This window comes from Stegostoma tigrinum, chromosome 13 (genome assembly GCF_030684315.1).
Source record: "Stegostoma tigrinum isolate sSteTig4 chromosome 13, sSteTig4.hap1, whole genome shotgun sequence".
NCBI lineage: Eukaryota > Metazoa > Chordata > Chondrichthyes > Orectolobiformes > Stegostomatidae > Stegostoma > Stegostoma tigrinum.
The window spans coordinates 6,328,666-6,350,555 of NC_081366.1; the positions used below are offsets into that span (position 1 = coordinate 6,328,666).

A 21,890-nucleotide genomic window follows, 5' to 3' on the forward strand; every position below is an offset into this window, starting at 1 on the left:
GTAGTGCCCCTACCTCAGGTCAGAAGACCTAGGTAGCATGTACTCAAAAGATGTGCTATACCTTTTCTGTACATTTTAATTAATTAAAAACGTGGAGAATCAGTCATCAGAGTTGGAGTTTTGTGATATGCAAGTAAAACCGATGAGAAAAGTATATATGGATTATGTCTAACCAACATTTACTTTCTGGTTTTAACAAAATCTAGAAACAGCACAGGTATGAGTGAGTGTTTTAGCAATGGAACTGCGGCAGAGGTGGGTAATTAATGTGATTCTGATGGAAGTAGGGTGGCTTGTGTTTGGCTTATACCAGCATTTTATTTCAACAATTTATTTTGGCTGAATTCAAGTTCCTAAAATATCTTTGATAATGTAATGTGAGGCTGGATGAACACAGCAGGCTGAGCAGCATTTCAGGAGCACAAAAGCTGACGTTTCGGGCCTAGACTCCTGAGATGCTGCTGGGCCTGCTGTGTTCATCCAGCCTCACATTTCATTATCTTGGATTCTCCAGCATCTGCAGTTCCCATTATCACTCACCTAAAATATCTTTATTGAAATTAAGCAAATTCAATAGCTTATTATGTCGGTAATGTGATCACTGCATTTCTGTTCCCATCCCTCCACTGTGCCTGTCCAGACCTTATTCCTCAGGTATCTTGTAGACTAAGGGCTATTCAGAAATGTGAAATCTAGTTAACAGTAGGGTTAGATTTGGAAAACCAGTAATGTACTTTCAATTTTTATTGCAAATCTTTATGCACAAGGTATTATTTTCTTCATTCTATTATTTGACCGTTATTAACAACTACACACCAGTGAGGAAAGTAATGAAAGGAAGTATGAAGAGAAGATTGAGGTCGAAGAAGGGAAATAAAAAGAAAATTGGGTTATAGAAATGACAGATTTGGGTCCAAAATGAAAGCCAAATGCAGTTGTGCAAATGAATGTTGAAACTCAAGTAACATGGACTTGTGTGGTCTAGATGTCAGTACCTAGAGCTATAGACGAATAAGGCTCTAATGCTATTGAAAGTCGTTATCATAGATGTTGTTTCAGTATCAATAAACAGGTGTATTTAGGAATAAATTATTTGGGATCATTTGCTACTTGAATTAATAAAGATTTTGTCTGTAAGAAATGGAAGTGATGATTTATAACACCAGGTGGCGCTGTGTTTACAGTGTTTTTTAAAAAGGCTGGGCTGTTCTGTACAATACTGGTTTGACACCGTCCTTGAGCTGGGAATGTTCATTGGTACCAGCTGCAGATCAAAGCAAAAATAAAAGTCTCATTCCCTTGTTTCCATCCACTTAATTCCCCCTCCCCTTCCCAGGCTCGACAGAACAAATTCCTTAATCTGCATGTGTAGAGAACCAATGCAAGAGGCATCCTAACAAAAATTATCCTGTCAAAAACATTTCCTTTAGCCGTATTCTTTTGTCCATTTGCTGTATTTAGCACGTTCTGTTTGGGATGCAGATTTAAAGCAGAGGGAGGGTGGGTGCCCATGGTCTCTCACACTGTTTAATTTGGCAGTTTCTTTTTCATTCGACTGTGAGGCTGACACAGGAAAGCAGTGAGATTAAGCACGCTGTGATTATCACCATTGCACAGATTGTGCTGCTGAGTGCTAAATATCTGACGCAGGTTGCAGTTAAAACTGTCGAGGAAGTGTAAATCCAGCCCACGTCAGCAACAAAATACCTCGGAAGAGAGGGTGGAGTCAGAGCTGAGGTCAGGGAAAGACAAAGAGACTGCGGCAGTTTCTTATTGCTGACAAGGCTGCACAGACCATTTCTCCAAAATTAAATAAATAGGTGCAGTGAAAAACCTTTTTCTCTAAAATATAGATGTTTTGCTTTTGAAAAAAAATTATGCATTCCCGAAACAGTTACTTAAAGAGAAAGAATATCGTGTTTGCTAGATTTTTGATTATCTGGACTGATGTAAAACCACAACCTTTTTTAAAAAATAATTTTATAAAGCTGAGCTCTAAAGCCTCAAAACAGCGAATCCAGCAATTTTGTAAAATCATCTTTAGCTTTACTTTGGGAATATAATTTAGCAATCCAAAGTAATGCTTCTTATACTTGTCAAATAAATACTTTGTAGTTTGTTAGTTTGTTCCTCAGGGTGGCAGCACCAGTGTGTACAATTGAACTCTGGTAATTCTGAGGGAGATTTTCTTTAATTCAGTGCAGCAGCGGGAGAAGTGATCCTTGGAGTATGATAACAGCAAACAAATTCTCTGTGGTACTTGCCTTAGATATGTAGATCAACAGATTTATCTTTTTGGTTCCCGGTCTGCGAAATGTGCGGTTTTCTGTCCTTTTCCTAATTCTGTTATTTCCTATCACACACCGTGAGCTTTTCATAGATGAGGTAGGTGTTCCTTGGTCTTCAATATTTCCTACGCCAGTTTTTTTTTCCACCAGAAGGTGGCCTGCTTCTATTAACAAACTTCTTTTCCCACCCTAAATATTCCCTCCCACCCCTGCAGACATGGTTTTTAATCCATCCTCCTGCCACTCCCGTCTAAAATATTTCATTGTGTTATAACATGCTGTTGCATTATGTCATTGAGATGTGATTTTTGTTAAACTGCACACGACACAAAAGGTTTTAACATTGCAGATGCAGGGTTGATGCATTACGCCCAACCCTGGTAAGTCGTACATACTGACAATTGAAATAGATTTTTAATATGCAGTACTGCCACTCAGTAATGATGAACCTGGAGAAAACCGTTTTCTCACTGAAATGATTTCGCGCAGGTGAAACAGTATGAGTCAAGAGTATTTAAAACGGAGTCCAATGCTGGGTTTGAAATGCATCCCGGACGTGCAACTGTGTAAGAATATTGAGGTTAGCATTTTACAAAGGTGCAAAAAAAGGTCCCCCTGCCCCCATCTCCCTTCCCAGGCGGCTCCATGGACTCTGCCATGGTTTTCAGAGGGATGCAACAGTGAAAAGATAATAGGGGAAGGGAGGCGAGGTTTATATATTACTGAAAAGCTGTTGCAAGTAAAATAGGAACAAATTGTTTTGTTTTTAATCATGAGTTTTGTTATTCAGAAATAATGCTCAGTTTTTTTTGAAATTCCTGCGCAGTTTAGAATGACCCTATACTATTCATTTTGGAATATTCTGCTAGGCTTGTATTTGATTCCTTAAGGCCAATATTCCAATTACAGTTCACTCAGTGAGAACAGCCATGTCCTTTGTTTTCTTTTTGTCCATTACTTTTAAATTTGAATGAGCTGAGGATTTTTTATAAATGTATAACGGAAACAGCCTTTCTCATGTTGACTGATCTACCTGGTACATGGAATGTTTCATCTCATAATTCATGCAGATTATTTCATGAGATGTAAGGTAAATGTACAGACAGTTTCAGCTGTGAAATTGTTTCACAGCTCAGGATTTTAGTTAATAAATGGACAGCTTGTTGCTGCTCACAAAACTTAAACTCTATCGCAGGTGACATCAGCAAGAAATTTAACTTTTCACCTCCCAAATACTGTTGCCCAGTTTTTAAGAAATTATTTTTTTTTAAACTGCACAGGCACAGGCGATTCAGTCCAACAGGTCCATTCTGGGATTAGTGCCCCATACACTCCCCTTCGTAGCTCTATCAGGATATCCTTCAGATCCTTTTCTGTGTGTTTTATCCTACTCCTTGATTGGATGAGTGTCACTGGCAATGCCAGTACTTGCTGCCTTACCCATTATACTACATCATTTCCCCACTGTCGTTGCAAATAATTGACCATAGGTTCAAATTCCTACTATATCCATGGTCCCATCTCCTTAACGTAGTAAAATGTTTCTCTTCATCTGTTCATACTAGAACCAATTGTTCCCTTGGTTGCAATCAGTTGACCAAACATGAGCTCAGACTAGTTCTACTTCTGTGCTAACCGGAACGTATTACTCGTTCATTGTTGCACACAGAAGGTGGTAGTGGTCCTTTCCCTTGAGCCATTTGATAATTGGATATTGCCATGATCTGACAAGTATTTCCTGAAACATAGCAGTTACAAACTTAGCAATGAATAATATACCTACGGCATCGGAACAGTTTCACTTCACAGATTCCCTCTGGCTTTCCAGCCATTTAAAGATGACCCCATGGGACAGCAGTCGCACATATTCCAAATCCAGTACCATCCTCCTCTGTGATTCAGTATTGAAAAGCAATGCAGATATTTACTTCAAAGCAGAATACAACTTTTCAAACTTTCTATATACGCAGTGTAATTCAAGAATTCTCAAAATTAACATGTTCTAACTAATAAAAGATTTTAACGTGTGAAGATAATTCCACATCAGTAGAACCTAATGTTGCTGTTTGACTAAAGGTACAGATATTATTGAAAGATGATCTGCCATCCACAGCCAGTAGGTTTTTATGTCCAAAGGCTATCCATTTTGTTTAAGAAAATAACTTTTGTACAATGCAAAAGGTGACTCAAGTACTTCTCTACTTTAACTGTGCCAGTATTTTCTCATACAAAAAGTGTTTAATCCTTTTAATGTGTAAGGAGTTTTTTTGCCAAATTTTCTTTCTGTGCAGAAGTATTTTGCAATAATGAGTTTTTTCTTAGTTTTGTAAATTAGTTGCAAGACCCATTTTCTTATGCAGAAAAATAATTTCAATTGCACAGCTGTCACGCCAAATGACAGCCAAAGCCATAGGCTTTCTGGGAAGCAGCATCTGTACAGTCTGCACATTCAGAGCACTAATTATCCCTGCAGGCACTCTAAGACTTCAATCTTAGCAAGTAATGCTCTATTTTAATTCTCCATAAAGTAAAAGGATAATATTTTATTTTCTGTTCCACAAAAATATTAACCCTTTAAGGATCTCAGAATTGGTACAGTGCAGAAGGGCAGGCCATTCAACCCATTGAGTCTGTTCTAATTCTTTGAATGAGCATTTTGATTTAATGCCATTTCCCTGCCTTTTCTATAAAGCCCTGCATTTTTCTATTAACATTATCATCTAACCCCCTTTTAATTGCCCCCAGGTAACTCCTTGTGGGAAAACGAAACAAACTCTAAATCTACACGTTGATGCCTTATTAGATAAAATTAAGATTTAAAATTAAGTTCTGATCAAGGTTGATTGTTGAGATGAGTGGATATGTTGTGTGATGCAATGGAGGGCTCACTCATTTTTTAAAAAGGTTGTATACAGTAAAATGGAAGTTTAAAAATCCATGACTAAAAGAGAGTGATTTTGGTTGCAAAACAGATAGAACCTTTCCCATCAAACACCACCAAGGTGTAATAAGCTAAAGAGCTATTGTTGCCTTTCACAAAGTCTGCCCATCATCTACAAGGCACAAGTCTGAGTGCAGTGAAATACTCTCCACTTGCCTGAATGAGTTTAGCTCCAACAATACTTGAGAAGCTTGACAGCATCCAGAACTGCTTGATTGGTACTACATTCAGAAACAGTCACTTCCTCCATTGATACTAAATAGCAGCAACGTGTGCCATCCGCAAGATTCACTGCAGAAATTCACCACGGCTTCTTAGATGGTGGCTTACAAACCCATTACATCAGCAATCTAGAAGGACAAGGGCAGCAGATGCATAAGAAAGCCACCAGCTTCAAATTCCCCTCCAAAACGCCCACCATTCTCAGTTTGAAATATAGATTCATAGAGTTATAGATTCATATAACATGGAAACAGACCCTTTGGTCCAACCAGTCCTGTATCACCCTTCCTTCAGTGTCACTGTGCCAAAATTCTGCAACTCCATCCAGAATGACATTGTGGGCCTACCTACACCAAATGGATTGCAGCGCTTCAAGATGGCAGCTCAACACCTTGACCTCATGGGCACCTAGGGATGGGCAATAAATGCTGGCTGAGCCAGGGACACCCACCTCCAATGATTTTTAATTAATAAAAGCATTTTTAAATGGCAAGAAAACCGGAAGTGCAGATCCGAAGAGAGTTCATGCTCGAGATGCAAAGAAAAACTGTAGTAGTCAGGTGCATAAAGCAAATCAGGTCCAATGGAATATCAGCTTTTATAACTGAAACAAACCAGAATTGGAAGGAAGTTATGCTACATTTATACAAAGCCTATTGTTAAGCAGACCTAACAAACAGTATTAAATTCTGACCACAGAAAGCAGTTGATAGTTGCTCAATTAATTACAAATCTGGCATTTTTGTGGACCAAGTTTGTAAAAAGATATGGGACAGAATTTCACAGAACATTAAATGTCTGCAGGACTGCAGTGATTGGAGAGATGTATTCCCCATGGTTTGAGTGCAACAGACAGCAGTCTGATCAGACCAAAATCTTTATTGAGTTGTTTGTAAAATGGCTGTTCACCTGAGTGGTGTTCTTTCATCAGCAAGTGTCAGTTCACTTGTCACTTTATTGCTATGATATTGTTGTTAGCCCATTTCCATTGTTCAGTTCATATAGACTTTTACATGTGATTGTGTATGTATAGACCAAATTCTTATCTTCCTGATCATCTGCCTGCAGTTGAGGAGCAGCCTGTCCAGTTGTGCATAAATGCCAACAACTGTATACCTGGTCAATCTAAGTTCTTCACACTTGATTGGAACATCTTTATTACAGGAAACCTCTCTATTGATAAAATATCATCCACAGACCCACAATAGGTGGATGGAGTTAGAATACTGTCATCAGCTATGATCCCATAGACCGGTAAAATATGCTTGAGCGGCGGAAAGGCCTCTTCCATTCCTATGAGATACAAGAAATTCCATTAAACACCGACCAAAGCTTAAATGAGATTTGTCTGCCTTAAGTTATTGATTCATTTTTTTGGCAGACTTCTTTTTTTGTCAGATTTGAATTCCGTTATGGATGTAAATGGATTACTGAAGCAGGTATTGATTCATCTTAACCTCCTCTGCTGAAGTCTTGGGGAATGAAAGGAACAGAACCTTAATCTCCTGTCTAATATAATAAAATGTGAGGCTGGATGAACACAGCAGGCCAAGCAGCATCTCAGGAGCACAAAAGCTGACGTTTCGGGCCTAGACCCTTCATCAGAGAGGGGGATGGGGAGAGGGAACTGGAATAAATAGGGAGAGAGGGGGAGGCGGACCGAAGATGGAGACCTTGTTCGCTCCACACTGCCCTCCAACCCCACCACACCCGGCACCTTCCCCTGCAACCGCAGGAAATGCTACACTTGCCCCCACACCTCCTCCCTCACCCCAATCCCAGGCCCCAAGATGACATTCCACATTAAGCAGAGGTTCACCTGCACATCTGCCAATGTGGTATACTATACCCGGTGTGGCTTCCTCTACATTGGGGAAACCAAGCGGAGGCTTGGGGACCGCTTTGCAGAACACCTCCGCTCAGTTCGCAATAAACAACTGCACCTCCCACTCGCAAACCATTTCCACCCCCCCCTCCCATTCTTGAGATGACATGTCCATCATGGGTCTCCTGCACTGCCACAATGATGCCACCCGAAGGTTGGAGGAACAGCAACTCATATTCCGCTTGGGAACCCTTCAACCCAATGGTATCAATGTGGACTTCACCAGCTTCAAAATCTCCCCTTCCCCCACCGCATCCCAAAACCAGCCCAGTTCGTCCCCTCCCCCCACTGCACCACACAACCAGCCCAGCTCTTCCCCTCCACCCACTGCATCCCAAAACCAGTCCAAACTGTCTCTGCCTCCCTAACCTGTTCTTCCTCTCACCCATCCCTTCCTCCCACCCCAAGCCGCACCTCCATCTCCTACCTACTAACCTCATCCCACCTCCTTGACCTGTCCGTCTTCCCTGACTGACCTATCCCCTCCCCACCTATACTCTCCTCTCCACCTATCTTCTTTTCTCCATCTTCGGTCCGCCTCCCCCTCTCTCCCTATTTATTCCAGAACCCTCACCCCATTCCCCTCTCTGATGAAGGGTCTAGGCCCGAAACGTCAGCTTTTGTGCTCCTGAGATGCTGCTTGGCCTGCTGTGTTCATCCAGCCTCACATTTTATTATCTTGGATTCTCCAGCATCTGCAGTTCCCATTATCACTTAATCTCCTGTCTTTTTGTTTAATGTTTTCACCCAGTTTAAGAGTCTGCATGGATTCCTGTTTGAACAAAGTAAAGAAACATGTTTTCTACTAATGAACCAACTTTTTGGCATTATGCTTGGAATTCTTTTCATTATTTTTTCCATCGATTGTAATCTACCTAAATGAGGCAAAACATGAAATTAACACTATCATCCCACCTGTATACTTTTATACTTGTATCAAATGTTTTTATGTATTGAGAAGAGTTTAGGTCAATTAATGCCCAAGTGTGGAATAACAATATCAAATGCTCCTTTCACTTTTGAACATTCTTAATAAAATATTCCAATATGCTTCACAGGAGTACTCTTAAACATTTGATGCTGAGCCATATAAGGCAATATGAGGGCAGATATCCAAAGCCTTAGTCAAAGAAGTAAGTTTTAAGGACTGGCCTAAAGGGTGGAAGAGAGTTAGCAATTTAGGTTTGGGCACTCAATGTATGGCCTAGGCAGCTGATGGTAGAGTGATTGAAACTGGGAACGCTGAGGAGTGTAAACTGTTGGAGAGTAGAGGTCTTGAATGCTATGGGTTAGATGTGACAGACCTAAAATGTTCCAAAGGTAGATTGCTCTTTTGCACTAAATTTGATGTTCGCTGGGAAGGGGAGTTGCTGGTAAAGGAAGCCATTTGGATGATTGTAAGCACCCTTGGGCTGGGAAATAGAGATTCTAACCACATGCTGCAAGTTATCAAAAAGTACTGTTGGAATTCTAGAACCATTTCATTTCTTGACCTCCCAAACTCCGGCACCAGCAGTCACTCGCTAATTTCTGATTTTGCACTGGGCTTAGATGTCACATCAACAAAACAGAATTTAAAAAATTATATTTAAAGGAGGAATACAGATGTGCTGATAAAGCATTTGAAAGGAAAGGATAGATTCCCTAAAAGTATCTTGTTTCAAGAATACAAGAAAGAACCTGTGTTAAACGAATGGAATCCGTAAATATTTAGGCAATTAAATGTCTATCATAATTGATGATTCAGTATTTTCTTCATATTGGATAATGTGCTATATATCGTATATATTGGCCATATAGCCTTTGAATGCACTGTCCAAAATTCCATTAGTATGGGATTAATGTGCAGGACATGACCACAATTTAACATTAGCCATAACTTACTGTCACTTTGTTTTCATCAAGATCATTTAAAGTACCTTCCTTATGGAAGTGTTGTCACTAAGCAGCCTTCTATAACACTATTCTCTGATCAAATAAAACCAGTCCAATTGGCATTGAGGAAAGCACATGCAATGTTAGTATCCATTTCAAAAAGGCTAGACTATAAGAGCAGATATATACTGCTGAGCCTGTATAAGGCTCTGGTCAGGCTGTACTTGGGATATTGTGAGCAGCTTTTGGCCCCGTGTCTAAGCAAAGATGTGCTGGCCTTGGAGGCAGTCCAGAGAAGGATAATCCCATGAATGAAAGGCTTATGAGATGAGGGGCAATTGAGGACTCTTGAGTCAGTACTCACTGGAGTTTATAAGGATAGGAGGGGTATCTGATTGGAACTTAGAGAAAACTTAAAGGCCTAGATAGATTGGACATGGAAATGATATTTCTAGGAGACACCAGTGTGTGAAGGCATGACCCTTTAGAATTGAGTTGAGGAATTTCTTCAACCAGAGGGGAATGAATCTGTGGGATTCATTGCTGTACAAGGTGTAGAGGCAAAGTCACTGAGTGTATTTACGACAACAAAAGATAGGTTTTTAACAAATAGGGGGGTCAAAGTTAGTAGGAGAAGGCTAGAGAATGGGGTTGAACCATGATCAAATGGTGGATCAGACTTGCTGAGCCAAATAGCCTAATTCTGCACACATATCTTATGGTCTTTCTGTCTCTGTTTACTAATTAAATTTCTATTTTCTACTACACTGGAGCAATCTCTCCATTGCATGAACTTTCATTACAAGCAGCAAAATTGGTTGCTGCTCCAATTCAATTGAGTAGCTCTGCAGAGCCATTCGATGCTTCTTGCTTTCTATTTGCCCCAACAAAAGGAATCATTGATTCAAAGAACAAGGAAAACTACAGCACAGGAACAGGCCCTTCAGCCCTCCAAGCCTGCACCAATCCAGATTCTGTAATTAAACTTGTTGCCTATTTTCCAAGGATCTGTATCCCTCTGCTCCCTGCCCATTCATGTATCTGCCAAGATACATCTTAAATGATGCTATCATGCCTGCCTCTACCACCTCTCCTGGCAACGCTTTCCAGGCACCCACCATTCTCTGCGTAAAGAACTTTCCGTGCATATCTCCCTTAATCTTTTCCCCTCACCTTGAAATAGTGACCCCCTGTAATTGAGTCCCCCACTCCAGGAAAAAAAGCTTCTTGCTATCCACCCTGTCTATACCTTGCATGATTTTGTAGACCTCAGTGCATCACCTTGCATTTGCTTGGATTGAACTCCATCTGCCATTTCTCTGCCTAGCTCTCCAATCTATCTATATTCTGCATTCTCCAGCAGCCCCCTTCACTATCTGCTGCTCCACCAATCTTAGTGTCATCTGCAAACTTGTTAATCAGACCATCTGTATGTTTCTCCAGATCATTTACGTATACCACAAACAACAGTGGTCCCAACACAGATCCCTGTGGAACACCACTGGTCACAGTTTTCCATTTTGAGAAACTCCCTTGCACTACAACTGTCTGTCTCCTGTTGCCCAGCCAGGAGGGGATTAGCTTTGCATTACTATGTCCCAGTTAGCTTTGCATTACTGCTTTCTCCTTCATTTGGGAAGACAAAGTTGTTTCAACTGTTGCCATCAGTGTTGCAAACATTTTTTTTATTCTGTCTCCTGTAATGTGTGCCACCTGAAGTCCTAGTGAGAAGGCTATGTGTACCACAACTTGGTAAACATGAGAGTTTGAGTGCCCTTACTAACATTGGCAGTGGAGAGTGTAATCAATTTCTGGAGGGAACTGGATTTTATATGAAAGAAGAAATGGTGGAAGAATGAGATAGTTCTGAATTGGCAGATGGACTGGAATTCATTTTGCAGATGCTCTTTATTCCTCTGTATCAAATGGATGCAGAGCTTTACGTTTCATTTCAGAAGTAAAAATGCATTACAAAGAATTTACAGCACAGAAACTAATCATTTGGCCTAACTAGCCAGTTGTGTACTGTTTATGCTGCACTTGAGCATCCATTTACCTGTCTTCATAGAGTTATAGAGGTGCACAGAATGGAAACAAAACACTTAGTCCAACTTGTCCACGCTGACCAGATACACTAAATTTATCTAGTTTCATTTGCCAGCATTTGGCCCATTACCCTGTAAACTCTCCCTATTTGTGTACCCATCCAGATACCTTTTAAATAGTATAATTTTACCAGCCACCTCCACTTCTTCTGGCTGTTCATTCCAAACATACACCACTATCTGTGTGCAAGAAATTGTCCCTTTTAAAACTTGCCCCTCTCACCTGTGTCTTCCAGCTTTGGACTCCCCTACTCTGGGAGAAAGACCTTGGCTAGTCACATTATCCATGCCCTTCATGATTTTATAAACGTCTATAAGGTCACCGCTCAGCCTCCAGCACTCCAGGAAAAATATCCCCAGCCTATTCAGCCTCTCCCTATAATTCAAACCCTCTAACCCCGGCAACATGCTTGTAAATCTTTTCTGTATCATTTCAAGCTTTCTGAGTGTAATTTTAAGTTTTCTGTTAACGTTTTCTCATCAGAAATGACCTGGATTAGAAATCTGCTCTGTCAGAACTCTGACGGCCTTCTGTCGTGCTATTCTTCTTGCAGTCTGTCTTAATATTAAACTCTTCTAATGAGACAGTAAACAGAAACGCTAACGTATTCTTCCTTTCCTAATGTTCAGGCCAGTAACAGTGGTCTTGAATCATACTTTGAAGAGAACAGAGAGTTGGATCCTTATCTTGAGACATATTGTTCCTTCAACCATAAGACATTATTGGAGTATTTGTCCAATTGTAGTTTGTAGAACCCTGCAGCATACAACATGTCATAGATCCCTGCACTTTAAATAATTAATTATTTGAGATGACCTAGCCTATTCTGACAAGTGTGACCAGGCACAATGCAAATGTAGGGCTATTTTTCCATTACAGAATAGGACTCCTTTTTAATTCAATTATGTTTTCCATCTCTTGATTTCATATGAAAGGAGATAGTTGTTGAATAGTACATAACTCTTGTATTTACCAATCTTTTATTCATACCCACGTCCCCCTTATAGCTTTGGAAGCAGCAAAGACTTGTGTGGTTTGTCTTTCAGTCATTGTTCCACAATGCAGCGCATCCATTGTTTGTCCAGTGCTAGGGTATTATTGCCTCACAGTATATCTATAAAGGTGTTGATGCGATATCTATTGATGAAATAGTAAGTAATCACATGAAAGGAAGATTGACAGTGAAAATGTGTTTTACAACCACAATGATTTATCGTCACAACTAGTAGTTTTTCTCAAGTACTGAAAAAATAAGTAGATCAAATATTTTGCAACAAACTAATGGTCCAAGATGGCAGCGTAAGACACTGTAGCCGTAGCTCCTCTGCTCTGCCCATTTTTTTTCTTTTTTGTCCATTATTTTTTCACACTTTTAACTTAAACTTACCCAGAGGTGAATGGAGGAGAACAAAGGTTGTCACTGGCAAGTCCCGGAGTGGAGGTGATGCCCTTGGGGACTGGGAGCAAGGCCTCAATGTTTGAAGCCCAGTGTGGTCTAGAGACTTGGCCAACGCGGTCTGATGGCTCGGTGCTGGCATGGACTTGGTGAAAAGATTAAAATTTGAGTACTTTTTGAAAAGAAGACATTTTTATTCTTATGCTGAACTTTTACTTACGATTCTTTCAAGTCTGTAACATATAATTCTGTACCTAAGTTGGCGCCAAACTGGCGACATTACGTATCATTCAAGTGCACGTGACAATGAAGGCTAATTCAATTTCACTTCAAGCTTGCATCTCTTAGAAGACTTGCAGAAGCCAAGCACTCAAAGTGAGCAGTTCTTTATGTCTGTCAACTTAAGAGCCACAAGATCATTCTTAAAACGACACCTGTGTCTATTTTCTCAGACACAGAAGGTCATTTATTTCCATACAGTTTTACGTATAGTCTGAAAATTACCCTGTAGGAGTTATCGCTAGTGTTATTTTGAGCAAATCAATAATGGCTATGAATTTCTTAATCTCAAAAGAATACTGTGGCATTTGTAGATGCCAGTTGCAAAAATGAGTGTTATACATTAGGACACTGTTTGAAAAGTTAGCAATCATACCGAATGATTTAACTGGATTTTGAGGTTAAAAGGAAATAGCAAAAGTATTGACTAGATTTTTTACAAAGTTCCACAGAAGGATGAATAATGCCAGAGACTGAAAAAAAAGCAAATGCCACACCCTGCTAGGAAAAAGGGACGTAGAGAAAACAGAGACCAGAAAGCAATTGAAAGACTGGTAAATGACTCATCATCTGTAACCTCGGAAAAATTTACCAAACCCTTGGGTAACCAACCAAAATACACTTCCAATCAGAAAAAATAAAAATAGAAAATGTTAAAAATACTCAGTAGGTCTGGTATTATCTACAGGGAAAGAAACCGAGTTAACCTAGATAGAGCTCTGACAGAAGATCACTGACCTCAAATGTTAAGTCTGTTTTCTACACAAATGCTGTTAAGTGTTGGCAGCTTTTTCTACAGTTATTTCAGGTTTTCAGCATCCACAGCCTTTGCTTTCTAAATGGCAAATAGCCTTTGATTAAATATCTAATGTTCTTTGAATATATAATAGAGAATAGAGGAAGAAATTGACACCAAGGCTGCGTTTGACTGAGTGTAACGTAAAGAAATCCTGGTAAAACTATAGTCAGTGAGAAAAGGGGGTGAACTGTCTGCTGGTTGGAGTCTTAGCTGCCATAAAGGAAGATGTTTGTGATAGTTGGCAGTCGGTCATATCAGCTACAAGGTCATTTCTGCAAAGCTGTTTCAGCTAAATTTCTTAGGCCCTTCTATCTTCAACTGCTTCACCAATTACCTTCCATCGTAAAGTCAGAAATTGGGATGCTACAATGTTCAGCATCATTTGTGAATCCTAAGAGATTTGATTAGTCCGTGTCTAAATGTAAGAAGACCCAGACAATACCCAAGTGTGTCTGACAGATAACGAGTAACACGAGTGCCATGATCATGCCAGGCAATGACCATCTCTACAAGAGAGAATCTAATCATCCCCTCTTGGCAGTCAATGATATCACCATCAGAGATAACGAGAACGGCAGATACTGGTGAATCCGAGGTAATAAAATGTGGAGCTGGATGAACTCAGCAGGCCAAGCAGCATCTCAGGAGCACAAAAGCTGACGTTTTGGGCCTAGACCCTTCATTAGAAAAGGGGGATGAGGAGAGGATTCTGAAATAAATAGGGAGAGAGGGGGAGGCAGACCAAAGATGGATAGAGGACAAGGTAGGTGGAGAGGAAAGTATGGGTGGGGAGGTAGGGAGGGGATAGGTCAATCCGGGGAGGACGGACTGGTCAAGGGGCGGGATGAGGTTAGTAAGTGAGAAATGGAGGTGCGGCTTCAGCTGGGAGGAGGGGATAGGTGAGAGGAAGAAAGGCTAGGCAGGCGGGGCTGAGCTGGGCTGGTTTTGGGATGCACTGGGGCGAGGGGAGATTTTGAAGCTGGTGAAATCCACATTGACACCATTGGGCTGCAGGGTTCCCAAGCAGAAATATGAGTTGCTGTTCCTGCAACCTACGGGTGGCATCAGAGCACTGCAGGAGGCCCAGGATGGACATGTCGTCTAAGGAATGGGAGGGGGAATTGAAATGGTTCACGACGGGGAGGTGCAGTTCTTTATTGTGAACCAAGCGTAGGTGTTCTATAAAGTGGTCCCCAAGCCTCCACTTGGTTTCCCCAATGCAGAGGAAGCCACACCAGGTACAGCGGATGTAGTATACCACATTGGCGGATGTGCAGGTGAACATCTGCTTGATGTGGAAAGTCATCTTGGGGCCTGGGATGGGGGTGAGAGAGGAGGTGCGGGTGCAGGTGTAGCGCTTTCTGCGGTGGCAGGGGAAAGTGCCGGGCGTGGTGGGGTTGGAGGGAAGTGTGGAGCAGACAAGGGAGTCGCAGAGAGAGTGGTCTCTCTGGAAGGCAGACAAGAGTGGGGTTGGAAAAATGTCTTTAGTGGTGGGGTCGGATTGCAGATGGTGGAAGCGTCACGGGATGATGCGTTGTATCCGGAAGTTGGTAGGGTGGTATGTGAGGACTGGGGAGATTCTCTTTTGGCGGTTATTGCGGGGGTGGGGTGTGAGGGATGAGTTGCAGGAAATGATATTACCATCATTGAATCTCTCGCTATCGACATCCTGGGAGTTACCTTTGACAGAAACTAAACTAAACTGGTCTAGCCGTGGAACTAAAGGTAAAGTTGCCATCAGCCCAGAGGACCATAGGACTATTCTCTCGACAGAGGGAGATGACTCGTGGTGATTTTAACTTGAGGGTCACCATGACTCATGTGAAGGGTGATATTGAGAGGGTGGGACCTTTATGGTAACCTTAGCTGGTGTGGGAATTCAACCACTCTGTTGGTTCATTTTGCATTACATACTAGTCATTCAGCTAACTGACCCCCACTTCCCATATAAACACTAGTTACGAGAGCAGGTCAGTTACTGGAGCGACTAACTCACCTCACAACTTCACCCAAGCCTGTTCACCATCAGTTGTGCACAAATTAGGAGTGTGATGGAATACTTCCCACTTACCTGGATGAATGCAGTTTCAACAACGGAAGGCTTAACACCGTCTGGGACGAAGGAGCCCACTTGATTGGAACTATATTTACAAACATTCACTTCCTTGATGCACCTGATGTACCATCTTCAAAATGCACTGGACAAATTTATCAAGTTGACAGCAACTTCCAAACCCACAACAACTATCATCTGGAAGGACAAAGGCAGCAGATGCATGGGAACACTACCACCTGTACATTCCTCTCCAACGACTCACCATCCTGACTTGATGCTGATTTGTTGCAAAAATCCAAAGCCATTTTGAATAGCTTAAGAATAAAAAGATATAGCTGAAAGAGAGTCCATCTCTATTCTGCCGACTCCACAATGAGTCCTGAGCTGGCTCACCGACAACATCTGCTCTTCGGCCCCTCCTCCATTGCCTCATTGCTGCCTGCACCAGACCCATTAATGTTGGAGTCACCACAGTTAAGACATCATCTCTTCGTTGCTGGCTCACCTCACCAAAAGGCTGCTGATGCTGTGTCCTAAGCTGGACCCACACACACCCTGTAACCAGGAGCCCCCTGCTCTGCTGCATCATCGTCAATAACCAGGAGTCCCTGGTTCTAATGCAGCCAACGCCTGGAGTCCCACTGTGCGCCTAACACAGCCAGGACTCCTTGGCTCCCCTGCCGGGCTAGGCTGCCACTGCCTCCCAAGAGTCCCACTCAATCCGCCCTCCTGTGTGATGTCACCTTTGCTGCAGCTACCGACAGAAAGAAGATGGAGAAAAAGGATAAGGCTGGTAGGGAGCAGACACTGCCTCTCTTGCCGGTGGCACTGACTTGAAGTTATATTGGCGTTCTTTCAGTATCACCATCAAGATCCTGGAATTCGTTCACTAAAAGCTTTGGGAAAGGCATCTTCAGCCAAATTCCTGCAGCAGTTCAAGGAAGCAGCTTACCACTGCTTTATCAAGGGCACCAAGGGATGGGCAATAAATGCTGGAGTACCTGGTGACTCCCATATCTCTTGAACAAATTCAAAATAAATACAATGCATGCATCTTCTTTTTGTTTCTACAAGTTTAGATAAGTTGCTACCAAAGAAGTGAAGAAGTAACACAGGGATTGAGTGCATTGGGAGTAAAAAGAAGGAACCTCAAGTGTGATAGTGAAAGAAAGTTCTTCAGCTGGGAAAGTGTGAATAATTTTCACAGGGCCCATATTGACTCTTTCTATTTGTTTTGAACACACAAAATGGCAACTAAGGAATGGATTGACCAGTATTTACATTTCCTGGTGACTTTGAAATCTATGTCATGGCAAGTCATGGCTAAGGCTATACAAGACGTCTTAAATAGGCTAACAGTAGAAAATGATTCAGTTCAACTTAGAAATGTTTGAAAACATACATTTTGACAGTAAGAACAAGGAAGGAAAATACACCTTATCCCAAACACAAGGTAGAGAGAAATTTATAGCCCTCATAAAGCATAATAAATCCTCTTGTTCCTTACACAAAGGTTGAATGCAAAACAAAGAAAGTAATATTGAATTTATAAAATACCTTATTTGGGCCAGAGCTGGGACCTCGTGCACAGGCCATTGCAGAAAAGATATACAAAGAATGACACACATGCCTTGTAGATTATTGGATTGTTACCACTAGTTTGGAGTTACAGTTGTAGAAAGAGTCTTGAGAGGTGAAATTTTTATATTTGGGTTGGAAAGAGATAAGACCTGATGGATGTCTGCAAGATTGCGAAATACCATGTCAAGATAAACAATGAGAGGTAACCTCTATTTGTCAGTAAGATCATAGCAGGGGGCCAACTATATAAGACAATCACAAAATTGAGGTTGTTCAGAAAAGTTTCAGAAAAATGATCCCAGTTTGGAGGGATTGTCTTATATGCAATGATTAAACCATTTGAGACTCTACTCATTGGAATTTAGAAGAATGAGAGGTGATTGATATCATTGAAACATGTAGGTTCTTTATGGGCTTGACAGAACAAATATTGAGAGGATATTTTCCCTCATGGAAGCACCTAGGATCAGAAGGCATAGCCTCAGAATAAAGGGGTGCCAATTTAAGACTCAGATGAGGAGTTTTGTCTCTGAGTTGTGAGGGTCCCTTTACTAGAGAGCTGTGAGGGCAGAGACCTTGTGTGTATTAAAGGCTGAGATAAATACTCCGGGATCATTAGAGAAATTGAGGGTTATAGTGGGAAAGTGAACAGGAGGAATATCAGATCAGCCATGATCCTTTTGAATGATGGAGCAGGGTAAAGGGGCTGAATGGCCTATTTCTGTTCCTTTGTTTTATGTTCTTACGGCCTTCCACCTGGAGGACAGATTTAAGAAAGAACCTTGATGGAAATTGGGCAAGCATTAGAATTTTGTGCCCCAAGCGGTTAGTGAAGCAGAGTGAACCCAGCAGGTCAAACAGCATCAGAGGAGCAGAAAAGCTGACATTTCAGGTCTGGAGCCTCCTTAAGAAAAACTATTCTGAAGAAGGCTCCAGACCTGAAATGGCAGCTTTCCTGCTCCTCTGATCCTGTTTGGCCTGCCATGTTCATCCAGCTCCACGCCTTGTTATCTCAGATTCTCCAGCATCTGCAGTTGCCACTATTGGTGAAAGAGTCCTCTGCTTTTTTGAAATGAGAATTGCATAATCACAGAACATTATACACAAAATAAAAAAAGATAAGAGAGTGGAATTGAATTATGTTATTAATGTCTCTGTGTTGTAACATTCTATTACATTATAGATTTTCACACTGAAATTTTACATTTAGTTTTAATAATTGACTGTGGATATCTTTATTATATGCAGTATCTCCTCTGTCACATCAATTTAGAGAGCTCTGACCTGTGATCCAAAATTAGCTTTTTCAGAATGTGATTAAATATGTGATAAACCCCACCAAATCCTACCAAGCTTGGTACATGAGGGAATTCTGCAAGTAAACCAAGGTTGATTTTTCCCTCAAGACTACATATTGCAGATACACATGCTGTCCTTGATTACGCTTGCATGGGAGTGGAAAAGGCATTTTACAACAGCAGTGTATTCTTTTGAGCACATGCAAAAGGGAGCAGCTTGCAATTTATTTAATGTTAGCCAGCCATGATTCTATTAATAGCCTAAGTATTCAATCCATACTAGTTTTCTTACCACAGCTGCAATTGTTTAATAAACTTCTCAGGAAATGGATCATTATTCAGTAGGGTTAATTGCTACTGCTCTTTGCAGCGAAAATGGGGACTGAACTAGCCCTTTTAAATGCTCAGTCTAATTTCAGTTTTTTTTAACATTACAAATCTAAAACCTTAATAACATTGATTACTTCTACGTGCACTGGATGTATACTGGTGCAGCAGACTGTCTAGACAGCACCAAGCAATGTATTGACGTGTGTGGGTGTTCTTCAAGTGGATGGAAGCAGTAAGTGCTTTCTGTCAGATTTACAAGGCCTTGTGATAAATTATTCTTACGATTTTTACTCCAGCATTGCAGAGCTCCGATAGTTTAGAAACCTTGCAGAAGTTTCTATGTTAGCAATGAATGTGTTGGAGACCATTTGAATGCAGTATTTGAAGTAACACTGACTGACTTCAGAATGCAATTGTTTCTTCTGATCATATGCATCATTCTTTTCACAATTGCCCACACATTCTGGGTATTCACTTTGGATTTGTGATGTGCCTACGCTAAGTCAGAACTCTTTGTAAATAGCAGTTGCAGAGATCATTAAAATCTTTGCAGTGTGCCTGTGAATTTTGTCATTGAATATTTATGCTCTTAACAATCATTGATTTCATCAGAACAGCCTTGACTGCAGTTGCTGTGGTCCAGCAGTGAGTTTGTTTTAGTCCTGCAAGCTACATTAGTGTTAATGGTGCCACTGTCATTAGATCACTGTGCTCCAGGATAATCCAGCTTTGTTGAATCAGCTTTCATTAATTGTCTGATTCAGTAATTCCACAGTTTTCCTGATAAAGTTACTAAAGTTTGACATTTGAATGACATAGACAAAGCAACATGATATATTTCTTCAAGGTCCCCAAACTCTCCTTGCCTCCCTACCAATCTCTCCTCACCTTCCACCCTTCACTTCCTTTCTGCCCTCTCCACCTTCCCCTCGTTTCTCACCTCCCTCCCCCTTGCCTAATCTGCCTAATTATATGTTGAATTTGTCTTGAGGTTTTTAACTGTTTTTAATGTTCTGTTAGCTTAACATTCACATTTAGAATTCACTTTCCTGCTTTCCTTAAATACTGCATTTTATCAAGATTTAACATGAGGCAACAAGGCACAAGGGCACATATGGACAGTTTTCATACCTATGCTTCTACATGTCCCAAATTCCATACTCCATTCACCGTTGTTGCCAAGCTGAGCTTGCCTACAGCAAAGCAAAGAAAGTTGGTGGAAAATATACTTGTTGCACGCATGCTAATTTAAAATTGTGATTCACAACCAACATTCTGATTCTACTGTGCTAAGGCTCAAGGCAAATTGGGGTTAAATGTTTGCTAACACGATCAGTTGGCTGGGCGGCAGGTTTGTAATGCAGAGTAATACCAATTGTGTGTTCAATTCTTGTACCACCTGAGGTTACCATGAAGGTCCCATCTTCTCAATCGCATCCCTCACTTGAGGCACGGTGACCCTCATTAAGCTATCATCAATCATCTCTCTTTAATGAGAGAGCAGCATATGGTCCTCTGGATCTGTGGTGACTTTACTGAATATGTAATAAATGAAAAGCATAAAATTCCACAGGATTAAAGCAATTTCACTATACTAGTGCCTCATAAAATCAGGGTTTGCTATTCACAATTAAATAACGTGTTGGCTCATTTTCATTATCACAGACTTTTCCATAATTTTATTATGGTGAGCTAGCTTGAGTGATCCTGGAATTTCTATTTGTCTTTTACCCATGGGATGTTAGTAGGAACTTGTTGGAATAGAGACTGTTGTAGTAAAATCTGCCTCCAAATACATCGAAATGGCCCTCAGTACAGAGAGAGAACTCTGAAAATTTTTGAATTCTAATATTTCCACTTCAGTTTAAGTAGTTTAGTTGAAAGGATTAATTCATAAACATCAGTCATGATCATAAAGATCACATCAATCAGAAGTCAAATATTCTGCACATCAGGAGCACGAATCTGTATGTATGTATGGCTATAAATGTTGATTTCTTCCCCGCCTACCCCTCATGCATATACACACCCACACAAACTCTCAAAACTGTCTTCCAAGAGCCTCCTGCAGTGCCACAATGATGCCACCCGAAGGTTGCAGGAACAGCAACTCATATTCCGCTTGGGAACCCTGCAGCCCAATGGTATGAATGTGGACTTCACCAGCTTCAAAATCTCCCCTTCCCCCACCGCATCCCAAAACCAGCCCAGTTCGTCCCCTCCCCCCACTGCACCGCACAACCAGCCCAGCTCTTCCCCTCCACCCACTGCATCCCAAAACCAGTCCAACCTGTCTCTGCCTCCCTAACCTGTTCTTCCTCTCACCCATCCCTTCCTCCCACCCCAAGCCACACCTCCATCTCCTACCTACTAACCTCATCCCACCTCCTTGACCTGTCCGTCTTCCCTGGACTGACCTATCCCCTCCCCACCTCCCCACCTATACTCTCCTCTCCACCTATTATTTTTTTTCTCCATCTTCAGTCTGCCTCCCCCTCTCTCCCTATTTATTCCAGAACCCTCACCCCATCCCCCTCTCTGCTGAAGGGTCTAGGCCCGAAATGTCAGCTTTTGTGCTCCTGAGATGCTGCTGGGCCTGCTGGGTTCATCCAGCCTCACATTTCATTATCCTGGTTAAGATTTATTTTTCAACCAAAATTGTTAAAGCACGTTAGCTGTCATTCCTGTTTGCAGCGTGTGGAAGTTGCTATGCAACACCTGCTCCAGAGGTGTGTAATAACACCTCTGAACAGGTTGGTTATAATATCTGAAAATATAAAATGTATGAGAGGGCGTCTTGCGATCATTAAAGGTACTGTGTAAATGTAAGTTAT

At 41.3% G+C, this 21,890-nt stretch overlaps 1 protein-coding gene across 2 annotated transcripts in view; it reads left to right on the top strand.

Moving 5' to 3' along the window:
• LOC125458225 (protein diaphanous homolog 1-like) overlaps positions 1-21,890 on the top strand; it is a 324,879-nt gene that overhangs the window by 260,884 nt on the left and 42,105 nt on the right. The window lies entirely within an intron of this gene.